Here is a 15,107-nt window from a genome sequence, read left to right as displayed (position 1 = left end):
GCAACAGCGAATGAATATTCTGTTGAAACACTGATCCTCAATCCGGCCAATCAGAAGCAGGTGTGAGACCTGTTTTCCGATTGGTCAAAAAGAGAAGACTCCCAATTGGCCGCCGCCACCGTGCAGACCCGAAGAACAGGAGGCCGCAGGAGAACAGCAGGAGAATGGGAAGCCACCAAGCAGGGGAAGCCGCCGCTGATGGGGTAAATGCTACCAACCAACCGACCGACCCGGGGGGGACATACTGTTTGCTGCCCCGCCCCCCCCCAAAAAAAATTTCCACCGGCCAACACTGCTGAATCGCATGTACATTACACAGGAAACAGAATCAAAGGACAGAGTGGAACAAACAGCTAGGAAAAGGTAGGAATCAGCTACAAAGTTTGTTAAAATCCCTAAAATGTACATTGATCACCCAGAGGGGATTTTTTTATTTATTTAACCAAAGCGTAGTTTCTCTTTAGTGACCTCGCTTCTAAACATACCTGTCAGTATCTCCAGTTCTGCTCTGTGTCCCTTCAATGCACTAAATCACTATGCTCATATTATTCAAGAAAATATTGAGGATGACACAGGGGGAATCTAGGCTGCTTTATAGCATATAGTGCAGAAGAGCTCACATAGACGCCGTGTGGTCACATCTTGTATTGCAAGACAATGTACAGGTGTGCACAGGTGAACAAAGGGAGAGGAAAGGTCATATCCATTACAAGAACATCTAAAACATAGGCAACTATTCATAAAACATAGACGTCCAATCTGCACCGGGCACTAGGAACAGAGCCACATGTTTTCTGTTTTTTTTTTTAGTGGACATGCTGTTACAATTTTTGTTTGCTGCAAATAGCAAGGGAATGAGCAAAAAGGAAATTGTCAATGATTGAGCATTAAACTAGGATTAAGGCATAATTAACCCAAAAATTCTGAACATCATTTTAGGATAAAACAAAGTTATGTACAAAATCTAATCCAAAACATCATTGCCGTTCATTCAGCTTTTAACATAATGCTTATTAAATACAGCAAACTCATCTTTTTATAAATAGGAGGATGGGTTACATTATATCAAATAACAAACTACAAGTGTGTTTTGTTATTATAATATATATATATAAGCTTTCATTTTTGACTTTCAATCAGAGAGAGGAAAGCTCCCTGGAATTCATAAAGAGTGTTATAGACACCGCACAACAAATGTTGGTGCTTGCGACAGATTTATGTACCTGGTGGAAACAGGTATATGATTTTTTTTCATATTCAATACTCTGTCCTCAGAGCAGCTAAGTAAGGACATTTATATCTGACAGCATTTATATTGGACATTTATATCTGACAGCAGCTAAATGCCAGTAATCTGCACTTGAAAAAGTTGATATATTTATTGCAGATACACAATATTGTCAAAAGTATTGGGACACCTTCCTTTACACGCACATGAACTTTAATGGCATCCCGGTCTTAGTCCGTAGGGTTCAATATTGAGTTGGCCCACCCTTTGCAGCTATAACAGCTTCAATTCTTTTGGGAAGGCTGTCCACAAGGTTTAGGAGTGTGTCTATGGGGGGTATTTACAAAAGGCAAATCCACTTTGTACTGCAAGTGCACTTGGAAGTGCAGTCACTCTAAATCTAAGGGGTAGATCTGAAATGAGGGGAAGCTCTGCTGATTTTATCATCCAATCATGTGCAAGCTAAAATGCTGTCTTTTATTTTCCATGCATGTCCCCCTCAGATCTACAGCAACTTTACTTCCAAGTGCACTTTCAGTGCAAAGTGGATTTTCCTTTAGTAAAAAACCCCCTATAGGAATGTTTGCCCATTCTTCCAGAAGCGCTTTTGTGAGGTCAGGCACTGATGTTGGACGAGAAGGCCTGGCTCACAGTCTCCGCTCTAATTCATCCCAAAGGTGTTCTATTGGGTGCAGGCCAGTCAAGTTCCTCTACCCCAAACTCGCTCATCTGTGTCTTTATGGATCTTGCTTTGTGCACTGGTGCGCAGTCATGTTAGAACAGGAAGGGGTCATCCCCAAACTGTCCCCACAAAGTTGGGAGCATGAAATTGTCCAAAATGTCTTGGTATGATGAAGCCTTAAGAATTCCCTTCACTGAAACTAAGAGGCCAAGCACAACCCCTGAAAAATAACCCCACACCATAACCCCCCCCCCACCAAATGATTTGGACCAGTGCACAAAGCAAGGTCCATAAAGACATGGAGGAGCGAGTTTGGGGTGGAGGAACTTGACTGGCCTGAACAGAGTCCTGACCTCAACCCAATAGAACACCTTTGGGATGAATTAGAGTAGAGACTGTGAGCCAGGCCTTCTCATCCACATCAGTGCCTGAGCTCACAAATGCACTTCTGGAAGAATGGTCAAACATTCCCATAGACACACTCCTATACCTTGTGGACAGCCTTCCCAGAAGAGTTGAAGCTGCTATATTGGTGCTAATTCCACTTGGCCACCATGCTGCCCAATGTGTATATAACCAAAGAATTCATTACAGCATGTCAGGAATTTTGTAAAGCCTGTTTTGTTTTGTATGATTGTTCATTTGCTGCATACAGCATCACGTACGACTATCAGGTGTCTGTAAAGAGGCCGATAGTTTTCTTTTTTTTTCCACTGAAGTCTATTGAGAAGTTTGCAAGGTAAAGAAGATAAAATCATTCAGGTAAAGCAGGATGTAAAACAGGCTTGGGCCTGTAATAGCAGAAAGGTATTTCACTCACAGAGACACTTGCCTGTGGCAGGTGCAAAACCAGCCTGAATGAAGCAGAAAAAGTATGCCCAACCTGCAAAGATGTTAGAACATGTTTTAAGGCTATTTATTTCCTTAAATGCTTGGCGTTCTACCTGCTACCTAATAGTTTAAGACTATAGTATGGTCTGTAGTTGTCCCTAAATTCACAGGTATGTTGGATGCTTGTGTGTTTTTTTTCACTCATGTCTCCTACTTTCCTTGATAGTTGGCACAACCAAGGCTCCTTCTCAATGCTGGAGGTTGCTCCTCCACAGTAAACTGCCAATGTCACCTCATGCAAAGCTGCTGAGCAAAGCTCTTTCTAGGATATTTCGCAAATTCTGAAACTTTATTCTTTGATAAAAGAACAGACAGATAACCTTCCTTCCAGCGGTTGCCTTTCACGTGGAAATATTAATCTAGAAGGGCTAGTTCACACCAGATGCTGTGGGAAGCCGTTGGGTGGCTATTGAAGTGCAATCCCACCGCATGGACAAGGCAAAATGCTTTTTCTCCTATGTTCCCGGTTCACACGTTGCAGTGGTGTGTAGGCATGATTTTCTAGAAAAAATGTACTTTTATTAGCGCAATCCGAGGCAAGCCACTGCCTTCCGCCGCACAGCTAGCAATTGAATTTTATGAGACGTCTGTTTGACATCTCAATAAAGTTTGTTTATTAAAAAAAAAGTAAACAGTATGATCCACCAAGCTCAGCCAGTCCTTACTGCGCTGATCTCAGTCGGATCGCATTGCACACCAGCCCTAAGGGGCCCTTTCGCACCAATGCACTTTTGATGTGCTTTTTTTCAGCTTAACCAGTTCCGGACCGGCCACCACACATATACTGCGGCAGGGCAGCCCGGCTGCGCAAAACAACGTACCTGCACCTGCAGGTTGCCTGTGCTCCCTGGCCTCGGGCGCACGCACGTGCCGCCCGGCGATCTCTCCCACTGTGATTGGACACCCGCGGTCATTTAGGAAAATGACAGAACGGTGGTCTGCCTATTTAAACAAGGCAGACCGTCCTTCTGTCACAGAGGAAGAGAGAGATCTTGTGTTCCTACTAATCAGGAACACAGATCTCTTTATTTGTCTAGTGTATCCATCCCCTGCCTACACAGTTAGAAAACAGTCACAGGGAACACATGTAACTCTTTGATTGCCCCTGATGTTAACCCCCTTCCCTGCCCGTGTCATTTATCCAGTGTCAGTGCATTTCTTTAGCACTGATCACTGTATTGGTGTCACTGGTCCCCAAAAAGTGTCACTTAGTGTCCAATTTGTCCAGCGTAATGTCACAGTCCCACTAAAAATCTCTGATCGCCGCAATTAGTAGTAAAAAATAAATGAAACGTTCCTAAATCTATACCATAGTTTGTATAACTTTTGCGCAAACCAATCAATATATGCTAATTGGGATTTTTTTTTACCAAAAATATGTAGCAATACAAATATACATATATATATATAGAATACAAATTGGCCTAAACTGATGAAGAAATTAGATTTTTTACATATTTTTATTGGATATGTTTTATAGCAGAAAATAAAAAAAACATTGTTTTTTTTTTTTTTCAAAATTGTTGCTCTTTTTTTGTTTACAAAAAATAAAAACCGCAGAGGTGATCAAATACCAGCAAAAGAAAGCTTTATTTGTGGGAAAAAAGGATCAATTTTGTTTGGGTACAGGGGAACACAACCGCGCAATTGTCAGTTAAAATAACGCAGTGCCGTATGGCAAACAATGGCCTGGTCATTAAGGGGGTAAATCCTTCCAGGGTTGAAGTTGTTAAAGTGGTTCTAAAGGCTCAAGATTTTTTATCTTCATGCATGCATGAAGATAAAAACCTTCAGTGTGCAGCAGACTGTGATGTAAGCGGGGCTCTGCAGACTCTGATGTAAGGGGGGCTCTGCCGACTCTGATGTAAGGGGGGCTCTGAAGACTCTGATGTAAGGGGGGCTCTGTCAACACTGATGTAAGGGGGGCTCTACAGACTCTGATGCAAGGGGGGCTCTGCCGACTCTGATGTAAGGGGGGCTCTGCAGACTCTGATGTAAGGGGGGCTCTGCCCACTTTGATGTAAGGGGGGCTCTGCAGACTCTGATGTAAGGGGGGCTCTGCCCACTCTGATGCAAGGGGGGCTCTGCAGACTCTGATGTAAGGGGGGCTCTTGTGGACTCTGATGTAAGGGGGGCTCTGCAGACTGTGATGTAAGGGGGGCTCTGCAGACTGTGATGTAAGAGGTGGCTCTGCAGACTGTGATGTAAGAGGGGGCTCTGCCGACTCTGATGTAAGGGGGCCTCTGGAGACTCAGATGTAAGGGGGCCTCTGCAAACTCTGATGTAAGTTGGCCTCTGCAGGCTTTGATGTACGGCAGGGGCCTCTGCAGACTGTGATGTAAGAGGGGGCTCTGCAGACTTTGATGTAAGGAAGGCTCTGCAGATTCTGATGTGGGGGGCTCTGCAGACTCTGATGAAAGGGGGGGTTCTGCGTACTTTGATGTAAGGAGGGCTCTGCAGACTCTGATGTAAGGGGGGCTCTGTGGACTGTGTTGTAAGGGGGCTCTGTGGACTTTGATGAAAGGAGGGCTCTGCGAAATCTGATGTAGGGGGGCTCTGCGGACACTAACTGTAAGGAGGCCTCTGCAGAATCTGATGTAAGGGAGACTCTTTGAACTGTGTTGTAAAGAGGACTCTGCAGACTCTGCTGTAAGGAGGGCTGTGATGTAAGGAGGGCTCTGCGGACTCTGATATAAAGGGGGCTCTAAGGACTCTGATGCAAGGAGGGCTCTGCAGATTCTGATATAAAGGGTGCTCTGCAGACTGTGATATAAAGAGGGCTCTGCGGACTCTGCTCTGTGGATCCGGATGTAAAGGGAAACTCACCTTTGTGGATTTAGATGTAAAAGGGAACTCTGTAGAATCTGATGTAAGGGGGGACACTTGTCAATTAATCCATGTGATTAGAAATGTTATTTATTGACAAAATATATGTATAGTGTATACTACAAAAAAAAAAAAATTGCTTTGTGCGCTAAAGTGTTTGGGTTTGGCTTGAAGAAAAGGTGGCAACCCTGCCCAAGACAACAGGAAGGGGGCCTCCTGCAGAACATGTGAAACGGTCCCACTGCGGAACCATAATAAAGGGCCCTGTGGAAAAAGTAAAGAGCCCCGGAATCAGTGGGAAGGGCCTCGGGCTTGGAGGTAAGGCCTCGGGATCAGAGGTCAGGGGGACCCTTCATGGTTTCTTGCACCGGGGCCCTGAAGGTTCTAGTTACATCTCTGATGACAGTGATATGGAGATTTCCATTTATGAACACATGACAGCTCTTAGTAATGTGAGCAATGTGATGCTAGGGCTCTACATGCCTCCATTTCCAGTGATGATACATCTTGTGTGACGTTCAAACCTAAAGTAACTAAAAAACATAATTTACTTTACATTATAATAACATATTTCTGGCTCAGTTGTGGCATTAGAGATTGATTCTATATGTTTCACTATTGTAAAGGATAAAATCAAATAGGTTAAAGTGGTATTAAACCCAAAAACAAACATTTATTATATTGCAGCTTACCAATTCTTATGGTGATGGCTGCATTCATTTTAATTTTTAAGTTTTCTTTCTTCTATTTTCATCTGGTGATCTGGCCAGTAAGTCTGTTGTTTTTCAAGAGATCAAGCTCTCCACCAGAATGTATCAGTTACAGAGATGAGACAAACCATTTAACACTGGCAAGGGAAATTACAACGATCGGTTTTATTTATTTATGGAAAACCTTTATGCGAAAAGGAATAAAAAAACAGTTTGCTGTAACTGCTTATGAAGTATTAGCTGAAGCATAGCTTCAATTTGATGGTGTATTTAAATCTGTTCAGTACATTTAAGGCCTTGTTCACACTTGGGTGATGTTACCGAGTCAAGTTTTACGGGTGTTTTCTAGCGTGTTTTTTAGTGGCGCTATTCATTGGAATGGGCCTCCCTATGCTCCAAAAAACATGCTAAAGAAGCTCATGTACCAAACTTTGAACACATGCCAAGCGTGTTCTTTTGCACATTTTTCAGCATTTTTCATGCGACTGCTACCTGCGTTTGGGGTGCCATTTAGAAATAATGTCACCACGAGCGAGTCATGTGTTTTAGCGCGTATTTCATGCATTGACAGAAACATGGACAGAAACGTGCATTTCTGCTTTTGTTTCCGCTATGCCCAAGTGTGAACGGGGCCTAACCCTTCCCTCCCTCTAGACTGACAATGCTGCTCTCCTAAGGTGCCCCCTTTGCTCATTCATACAGAGTGTAGGCACTCTAATACAGGAGGATTGTGTTACTGGCCAGATCACCAGGTGAAAAGCCTAAAAAAGAAAAGAAAACAAATGCAGCCACCACATCTAATACTTGGTAAGCTGCAATATATTATATTTTTTGCTTTAGGTTTAATACCTCTTTAAAATTTTCAATTAATGTATGTAAATGATATACTTAGATAGACACATATAGGTAGGTTATGTACAATTGGCACTTATTCTTTGGTGGCGGGCTGTATCACTGCCCCCCCCCTCCTGTAGTCACACAAAAACATTTTTTTTTTAAAAAGGCCCTTTAAGAAAAAGAAAAAAAAAATTCCTTTAAGTGCACTGTGTTTGGGCGCCGAACACAGTGCGCTATAGGAAGCGCCATGTCAATGCAATCATGAGATTGCAGACATGGCGCTTCATTTGCAGTATTTTTAGCTGCTTTGTGGCGCAATCCATAGCGCCGAGCAGCTTCCGCCTTCTGCCCATAGTATACTGTGGGAGGGAGCTTTGTTGTTTAAGTGTAGACTAGGTTACTTCCAGGTTTCGTGGACGAGGATGGAAACTGGAAGTGACGTCGGGAGCTCCGTTCTTCGCATGGCCCGAGTGGAGCTGGAAGGTAAGTAATGACAGAGTCACACAGAAAGCACTTCACGCAGCATATGATGAGGGCTGCACTGGCTGGAAGGGGGACATGTAATAACCGTATTGTAATAATTGTATTTCCATGGTGGCAGTTCGCCAGACTAGATGTGAGAAGATTTGTAACCTGCCTGCATGCTTCTCTAGAGACACTCTGCATGTCACGTGGTTAATGAACAGCAGCAGCTAATGTACTAGGGCTGAACAGTACTCTCCGCAGGTGTCTCTGCTTGTCTGGTTAGCTGGAGGTTTGGTTTGGGTAATCCTGCAGGTATCATTAGAGCAGGTTTAATCTTGTTGAGCCATCCAACCATACTCAGCCAGCCATCCATCCATCCATACTCAGCCAGCCATCCATACTCAGCCAGCTATCCAGCCATCCATACTCAGCCAGCCATCCATCCATGCTCAGCCAGCCATCCATACTCATCAATACTCATCCATCCATCCATGCTCAGCCATCCATCCATACTCAGCAATACCCATCCATCCATCCATACTCAGCCAGCCATCCAGACTCAGCAATACTCATCCATCCATCCATACTCAGCCATACTCAGTCATACCCAGCAATACCCAGCCATACTCAGCCGTACCCAGCCACCCCATCCGTACTCACTGGGCACAAGTGGCTGCATTTGATGGGTACAAGTGGCTGCATATGATGGGCACAAGTGGCTGCGTTTGGGCACAAGTGGCTGCGTTTGATGGGCACAAGTGGCTGCATTTTATGGGCACGGGTGGCTGCATTTGATGGGCAAGTGGCTGAGTTTGATGGGCAGGTGGCTGCATTTGATAGGCACAGTGGCTGCGTTTGATGGGCACAGTGGCTGCATTTGATGGGCACAGTGGCTGCGTTTGATGGGCACAGTGCCTGCGTTTGATGGGCACAGTAGCTGTGCTTGATGGCACAGTGGCTGCAATTGATGTTTTTTTTCAGTTTGTTTGCGACCCCCAAAGATTTTGAACACCAGCCGCCACTGCTGCCTAATCTGTAGGTTACACAGTGCAGTTACGCAGCATCTGAATTCTGGTTACTTAATATACCAGATTTGGTGTCAGAGGGGTTCCCTACCTAATGAAATGTCATTTTGTGTAATAGCTAGTTGGTCCATACAGAAGTAGCATTATAGAAGATTTCCGTTTCTGCTTTAGAATGTATTATTCCAAGTTAAAAAAATGTTTTTTGGAAAGTAGCTTTTAACATTAGATAATTATCATCTAATATTGTTGCTGCAATTATCCTAATCGGTACCATGGAGAGTGCAGTGATTATAGATTGATTACCAGGAGTGGTACGTTGTTGTTTTTTTATTTTGTTTTGCATTATATTACTTTTACTAGACAGCAGATCCATCTCACAAAACATTTTCTATTAAATCACTAAAGCAGAAATAATTTACTGTACCTGACACATCTGAGAGAAGCAGCGCATGTACAAACCATTCACTGCTATGTAAATATCCAGGCGTTCTGCACAGTTCACTTGCATTATTTCATTGCATCCCCCCCCCACCTCCTTGTTTCAGTCACTGAAAATTCCTTTTCTTATCTCAACACATTCATACCCTCTGCATAATTCCATAGATCCTCCTGACTTTCATGTGTGTGCCTGCCTTCATTCCAGCCCATTGCTCAAGCTTTGTTTATCCCCATACTGTCTCCCTGCCACAGAGCTACAAATGGTAAAGGGGAAAAGGTGAGAATGGTCCCAGTGGTCACATTGCACTTTTGCAGTGTATAAATGTCCTACTATTCAGAAGCCTGCTGTGAAAGATAAAGAAGATAAAGGTACATTTGCTGTTTGAAGCCAAAGTAGCTCAATATCAAGCTCAGCTAACATTTTATTTCATAATTTGGATCCAAGTTAGCATGATAATTGTATGCTGGTTGCAGGTCTCAGTGAGCTACTAATTCATTCCAGCAAACACTGTATCTTTGCTTAAAGTGCCACTAAACTCACATCCATAGGCGCGAGCACAGGGTGTGCCGAGTGTGCCTGGGAATCACCCCATACGCATTAGCATTATCACTCTGTGTGCCGCCAGGAAGATAGGAAAGATCTCCATCTTACCGGCTCTGCGAAAAGATAAGTGCTTAAGCACTTCTCTTTCCCTTTGCTGGCAGGGAGATCAATGTGCCAGGGCCACATACTGTATGTATGTATGTAGACACACACGTGTGTTTAAACTTTAGGGTGCACACCCTAATACAATAGGCTGCTCACACTTATGCCCACATCATAAACAAAACTATCAATAAATGCCATATTACATGCCGTTCATGGACTACATGGACTTGTACGTGGCTGGGAGGAGGTGGCTGCGGATCATGTCGTCCTTAGTGACCCAGAGGACTCCGGACCGAATGCCTCAGCAAACCTACGCTGCATGGCCTCCCTGATCCTGCAAAGCCTGCGGAAGGATCCTCGTATTCGTGGTATCAAGGAAAAGGAACAATACTGGCTGGCAACCCTCCTTGATCCACGTTACAAGGGAAAGGTTGCGGACTTTATCTTGCCGTCGCAGAGCGAGTAGAAGATGAAACATCTTCGGGAGGCCTTTCAGAAAGGTCTGTGCAACGTGTTCCCAGAGACTGGGAGGTTACAAACTCCTGTTTCTGGACAACGTGTTGCTGAGGCTTCGGTCAGTCAAAGAAGGAGCGGTGGAGAAGGTGGCCGTCTGACCGATGCATTCAGACAATTTTTTAGTCCACAGCCCCAAGGTATGATCGGTTCCAGCAGCCAGCGTCTATTTTACATGCTGCAGGAATACCTAGGGGCAAGATCTGACTTGGACACCTTTCCCACCGAAAATCCTTTGGGTTACTGGGTCTTGAGGATGGATCACTGGCCAGAGCTTGCACAGTATGCAATTGAGCTACTGGCCTGTCCTGCATCCAGCGTTCTTTCAGAACGCACATTCAGTGCTGCTGGAGGCTTTGTAACCGGTCACAGGGTGCGTCTGTCCACCGACTCGGTCGTTCGACTGACCTTCATAAAAATGAATCAGTCTTGGATCACCACCAGCTACCAAGCACCTGATGCTGATATAACCGAATAAATCTTTTTGAAATGTCAGATCCCTTCAAAGACTGCCTATGCTGATGCTGAGTGACTATCCTGTTATACTGAGTAATTATCCTCTTCCTCCTCAATGATCATGATGATAGCTTGTAAGAACAGTTTTGGTTCTGGGCACCGCCAGTCCCGCCACCAGTGCCTAAGGCCCAATTTTTCAGCCCCTGTTTAACAGGGGCATGTAATTACAATTTTTCATGCAATTCTTTGCAGCAGGGCTAGTTCCTGCGCTCCAACTAGAGTATCTGTGAGGGGTTGCAGTGTTGTGGCACCAGCGCCGGTGCCTAAGGCCCAATTTTTCAGCCCCTGTTTAACAGGGGCGTGTAATTACAATTTTTGATGCAATTCTTTGCAGCAGGGCTAGTTCCTGCACTCCAGCTAGAGTATCTGTGAGGTGTTGCAGTGTTGTGGCACCAGCACCAGTGCCTAAGGCCCAATTTTTCAGCCCCTGTTTAACAGGGGCGTGTAATTACAATTTTTGATGCAATTCTTTGCAGCAGGGCTAGTTCCTGCGCTCCAACTAGAGTATCTGTGAGGACTTACAGTGTTGTGGCACCAGCACCACCACCACCAAAGGCCCAATTTTTCTGCCCCTGTTCAACAGGGGCATGTAATTACAATTCTTGATCTAATATTTCACAGCAGGGCCCTGTGAGGGCTTACAGTGTTGTGGCCACAAGAACACCTAAGGCCCAAATTTCTGCTGAGTATATAGGGAAGGCCCCTACTTTCAAACATCCAACTTACAAAGGACTCCTACTTACAAACGGAATGAGACAACAGGAAGTGAGATGAAATCTACCCCTAGGAAGGGAAATTCTCTCCTGTAAGAGTTAATATGGGAAAAACTTTTCTCCTTTCCACTGATGCTTTATCACCAATCCTTGTTTTACAAAAAACCCCAAATTTTCAAAAAACATTTGTCATTGGGACAAAAAGTGAGGTGAAATCTTCTGAAGAGGAGCACAGACAGCAAAACAAATGTCACAGGGGTGATAACCTTTCCCTAGGTTTTCCAAAAAGCTTAAAATAGATTTTTTGACTGGAGCTAAACATGTTAAAAATGTACCAGTTCAAAATTACAAACAGATTCTACTTAACAACAAACCTACAGTCCCTGTCTTGTTTGCACCGCCTGTATACTGCTGTTCAGAGTATATAGGGCCTGGGGGCCCCACGCCTTTCCTTTTTTAATTTGGGTGCGGGGTTCCCCTTAATATCCTTACAAGACCCAAAGGGCCTGGTAATGGACTTGGGGGTACCCATGCCGTTTGTTTCACTGATTTTCATCCATATTGCCAGGACCCGACATTACATTAAAGCCGCAAGCAGTTTTCAATTACTTTTTTCCTTTAAAAATGACATTTTGTGCAGGGACTGTGCTAAGTACGGGAAACACGCGCCACTTTACAGGCATACTATAGACACCCCCCAGGTACGATATTTAAAGGAATATTTCACCTTTTTTTTTTTTTTACTTTAAACATTATTAAAATCACTGCTCCCGAGAAAACGTCAGTTTTTAAAACTTTTTTTTGCATTGATACATGTTCCCTGGGGCAGGACCCGGGTCCCCAAACCCTTTTTAGGACAATACCATGCAAATTAGCCTTTAAAATTAGCACTTTTGATTTCGGACGTTCGAGTTCCATAGACGTCAATGGGGTTCTAATGTTCGTGCAAATTTTCGGTCCGTTCGCAGGTTCTGGTGCGAACCGAACCAGGGGGTGTTCAGCTCATCCCTACTGGCAGCACTCATATGTCTACTTCCCAAAGACAACCTCTGGATATGACGTAGAGCACGTGTACTCAACTTCTTTGGTCGACCATGGCGAGGCCTGTTCTGAGTGGAACCTGTCCTGTTAAACCAATGTATGGTCTTGGCCACCATGCTGCAGCTCAGTTTCAGGGTCTTGGCAATCTACTTATAGCCTAGGCCATTTTTATGTAGAGCAACAATTTTTTTTCAGATCCTCAGAGAGTTCTTTGCCATGAGGTGCCATGTTGAACTTCCAGTGACCAGTATGAGAGAGTGAGAGTGATAACACCAAATTTAACACACCTGCTCCCCATTGACACCTGGGTCCTTGTAACACTAATGAGTCACATGGCACCGGGAAGGGAAAATGGCCCAATTTGGACATTTTCACTTAGGGGTGTACTCACTTTTGTTGCCAGCGGTTTAGACATTAATGGCTGTGTGTTGAGTTATTTTGAGGGGACAGCAAATTTACACTGTTATACAAGCTGTACACTCACTACTTTACATTGTAGCAAAGTGTCATTTCTTCAGTGTTGTCACATGAAAAGATATAATAAAATAATTACAAAAATGTAAGGGGTGAACTCACTTTTATGAGATACTGTACATGTTGTACTGGGAATGCAAGAGGCTAATAATATAAGGTCAAATGCATGTGCTAACACTGCTTGCATTTAATTTAATGATGTATTAATGATTTAAAGAGCTGCATTAACCTGTATTTTTTTTTTTTTTATCGGCTTAGAGTTCAGCTTTAAGTGTAAGTAGAATTCTGCGCAGTCCGATATATATTTAGGTGATCTGTTCTACCTGCCTAAGTATTTGTAATTCTGTTCAGCCAATCTTAGATTTTTGTATTTCTGTAATACTGTACAGGCAGAAATCTCACTCTGCTTCCTTTTTCAGCTTTACTAAATCCATATTTAGCTTTATGGATTTCTGGATCACCTTCACCTCCCTGTTTATCAGCTAGAGGTATTGTTGCCTATTCATTGCCCATTGAGCAGACTGGAGTGAAGGGCTAACATAGGAAGTAATCACAGAAGTACAGGTCTTTTGACAGCTGTATATACAGTGGATATAAAAAAAGTCTACACACCCCTGTTAAAATGTCAAGTTTCTGTGATTTAAAAAAATGAGACAAAGATAAATTATTTCAGAACGTTTTCCACCTTTAATGTGACCTAAAAACTGTACAACTCAATTGAAAAACAAACTGAAATCTTTTAAGGGGGGAAGTAAAATAAAAAACTAAAATAATGTGGTTGCATACGTGTGCACACCCTGGGGATGTAGCTGTGTTCAGAATTAGGTAAAATTCAAACTCTCAAACTCATGTTAAATAGGAGTCAGTACACACCTGCCATCATTTAAAGTGCCTCTGATTAACCCCAAATAAAGTTTAGCTGTTCTAGTAGGTCTTTCCTGACATTTTCTTAGTCGCATCCTACAGCAAAAGTCATGATCCGCAGGGAGCTTCCAAAGCATCAGAGGGATCTCATTGTTAAAAGGTATCAGCCAGGAGAAGGGTACAAAAGAATTTCCAAGGCATTAGATATACCATGGAACACAGTAAAGACAGTCATCATCAAATGAAGAAAATTTGGCACAACAGTGACATTACCAAGAGCGGGACGTCCCGCCAAAACTGATGAAAAGACGAGAAGAAAACTGGCCAGGGAGGCTGCCAAGATGCCTACAGCAACATTAAAGGAGCTACAGGAATATCTGGCAAGTGCTGGCTGTGTGGTACATGTGATAACAATCTCCCGTATTCTTCATATGTCTGGGCTATGGGGTAGAGTGGCAAGACAAAAGCCTTTTCTTACCAAGAAAAACATCCAAGCCCAGCTAAATTTTCCAAAAATACATCTAAAGTCTCCCAAAAGCATGTGGGGAAAATGGTCTAATGAAACCAAAGTTGAACTTTTTGGTCATAATTCCAAAAGATATGTTTGGCGCAAAAACAACACTGCACATCACCAAAAAGAACACCATACCCATAGTGAAGCATGGTGGTGGCAGCATCATGCTTGGGGATATTTTTCTTCAGCTGGAACAGGGGCCTTAGGCAAAGTAGAGGGAATTATGAACTGTTCCAAATACCAGTCAATATTGGCACAAAACCTTCAGGTTTCTGCTAGAAAGCTGAACATGAAGAGGAACTTCATCTTTCAGCATGACAAGACCTCAAAGCATACATTCAAATCAACAAAGGAATGGTGTCACCAGAAGAAGATTAACGTTTTGGAATGGCCCAGCCAGAACCCAGACCTGAATCCCATTGAAAATCTTGTTTTCTGCCACCCTGGGGGGGGCCCAATACAGTAGAAAGGGAGCTCACTGCAGAACATGTCAAAGGGCTCTTGTGAGATCGTAGTAAAGGGCCCCAGGATATATATATATATATAATTGCATTTTATAGTTGCCCCTCCCCCCTACTTTTGTCCCTGTCCCCCCATGTGCCCCCCCTAAATATGAAAGCTGGAAACGCCACTGCACAGGAGATGCCCTCGCAATCTGACAGATTTGGAGTGTTTTTGCAAAGAAGAGTGGCAAATATTGCCAAGTCAAGATGTGCCATGC

This window comes from Aquarana catesbeiana, linkage group LG05 (genome assembly GCF_042186555.1).
Source record: "Aquarana catesbeiana isolate 2022-GZ linkage group LG05, ASM4218655v1, whole genome shotgun sequence".
NCBI lineage: Eukaryota > Metazoa > Chordata > Amphibia > Anura > Ranidae > Aquarana > Aquarana catesbeiana.
The sequence above is the reverse complement of the archived record's forward strand: the minus strand, read 5'-3'. Positions refer to the sequence as shown.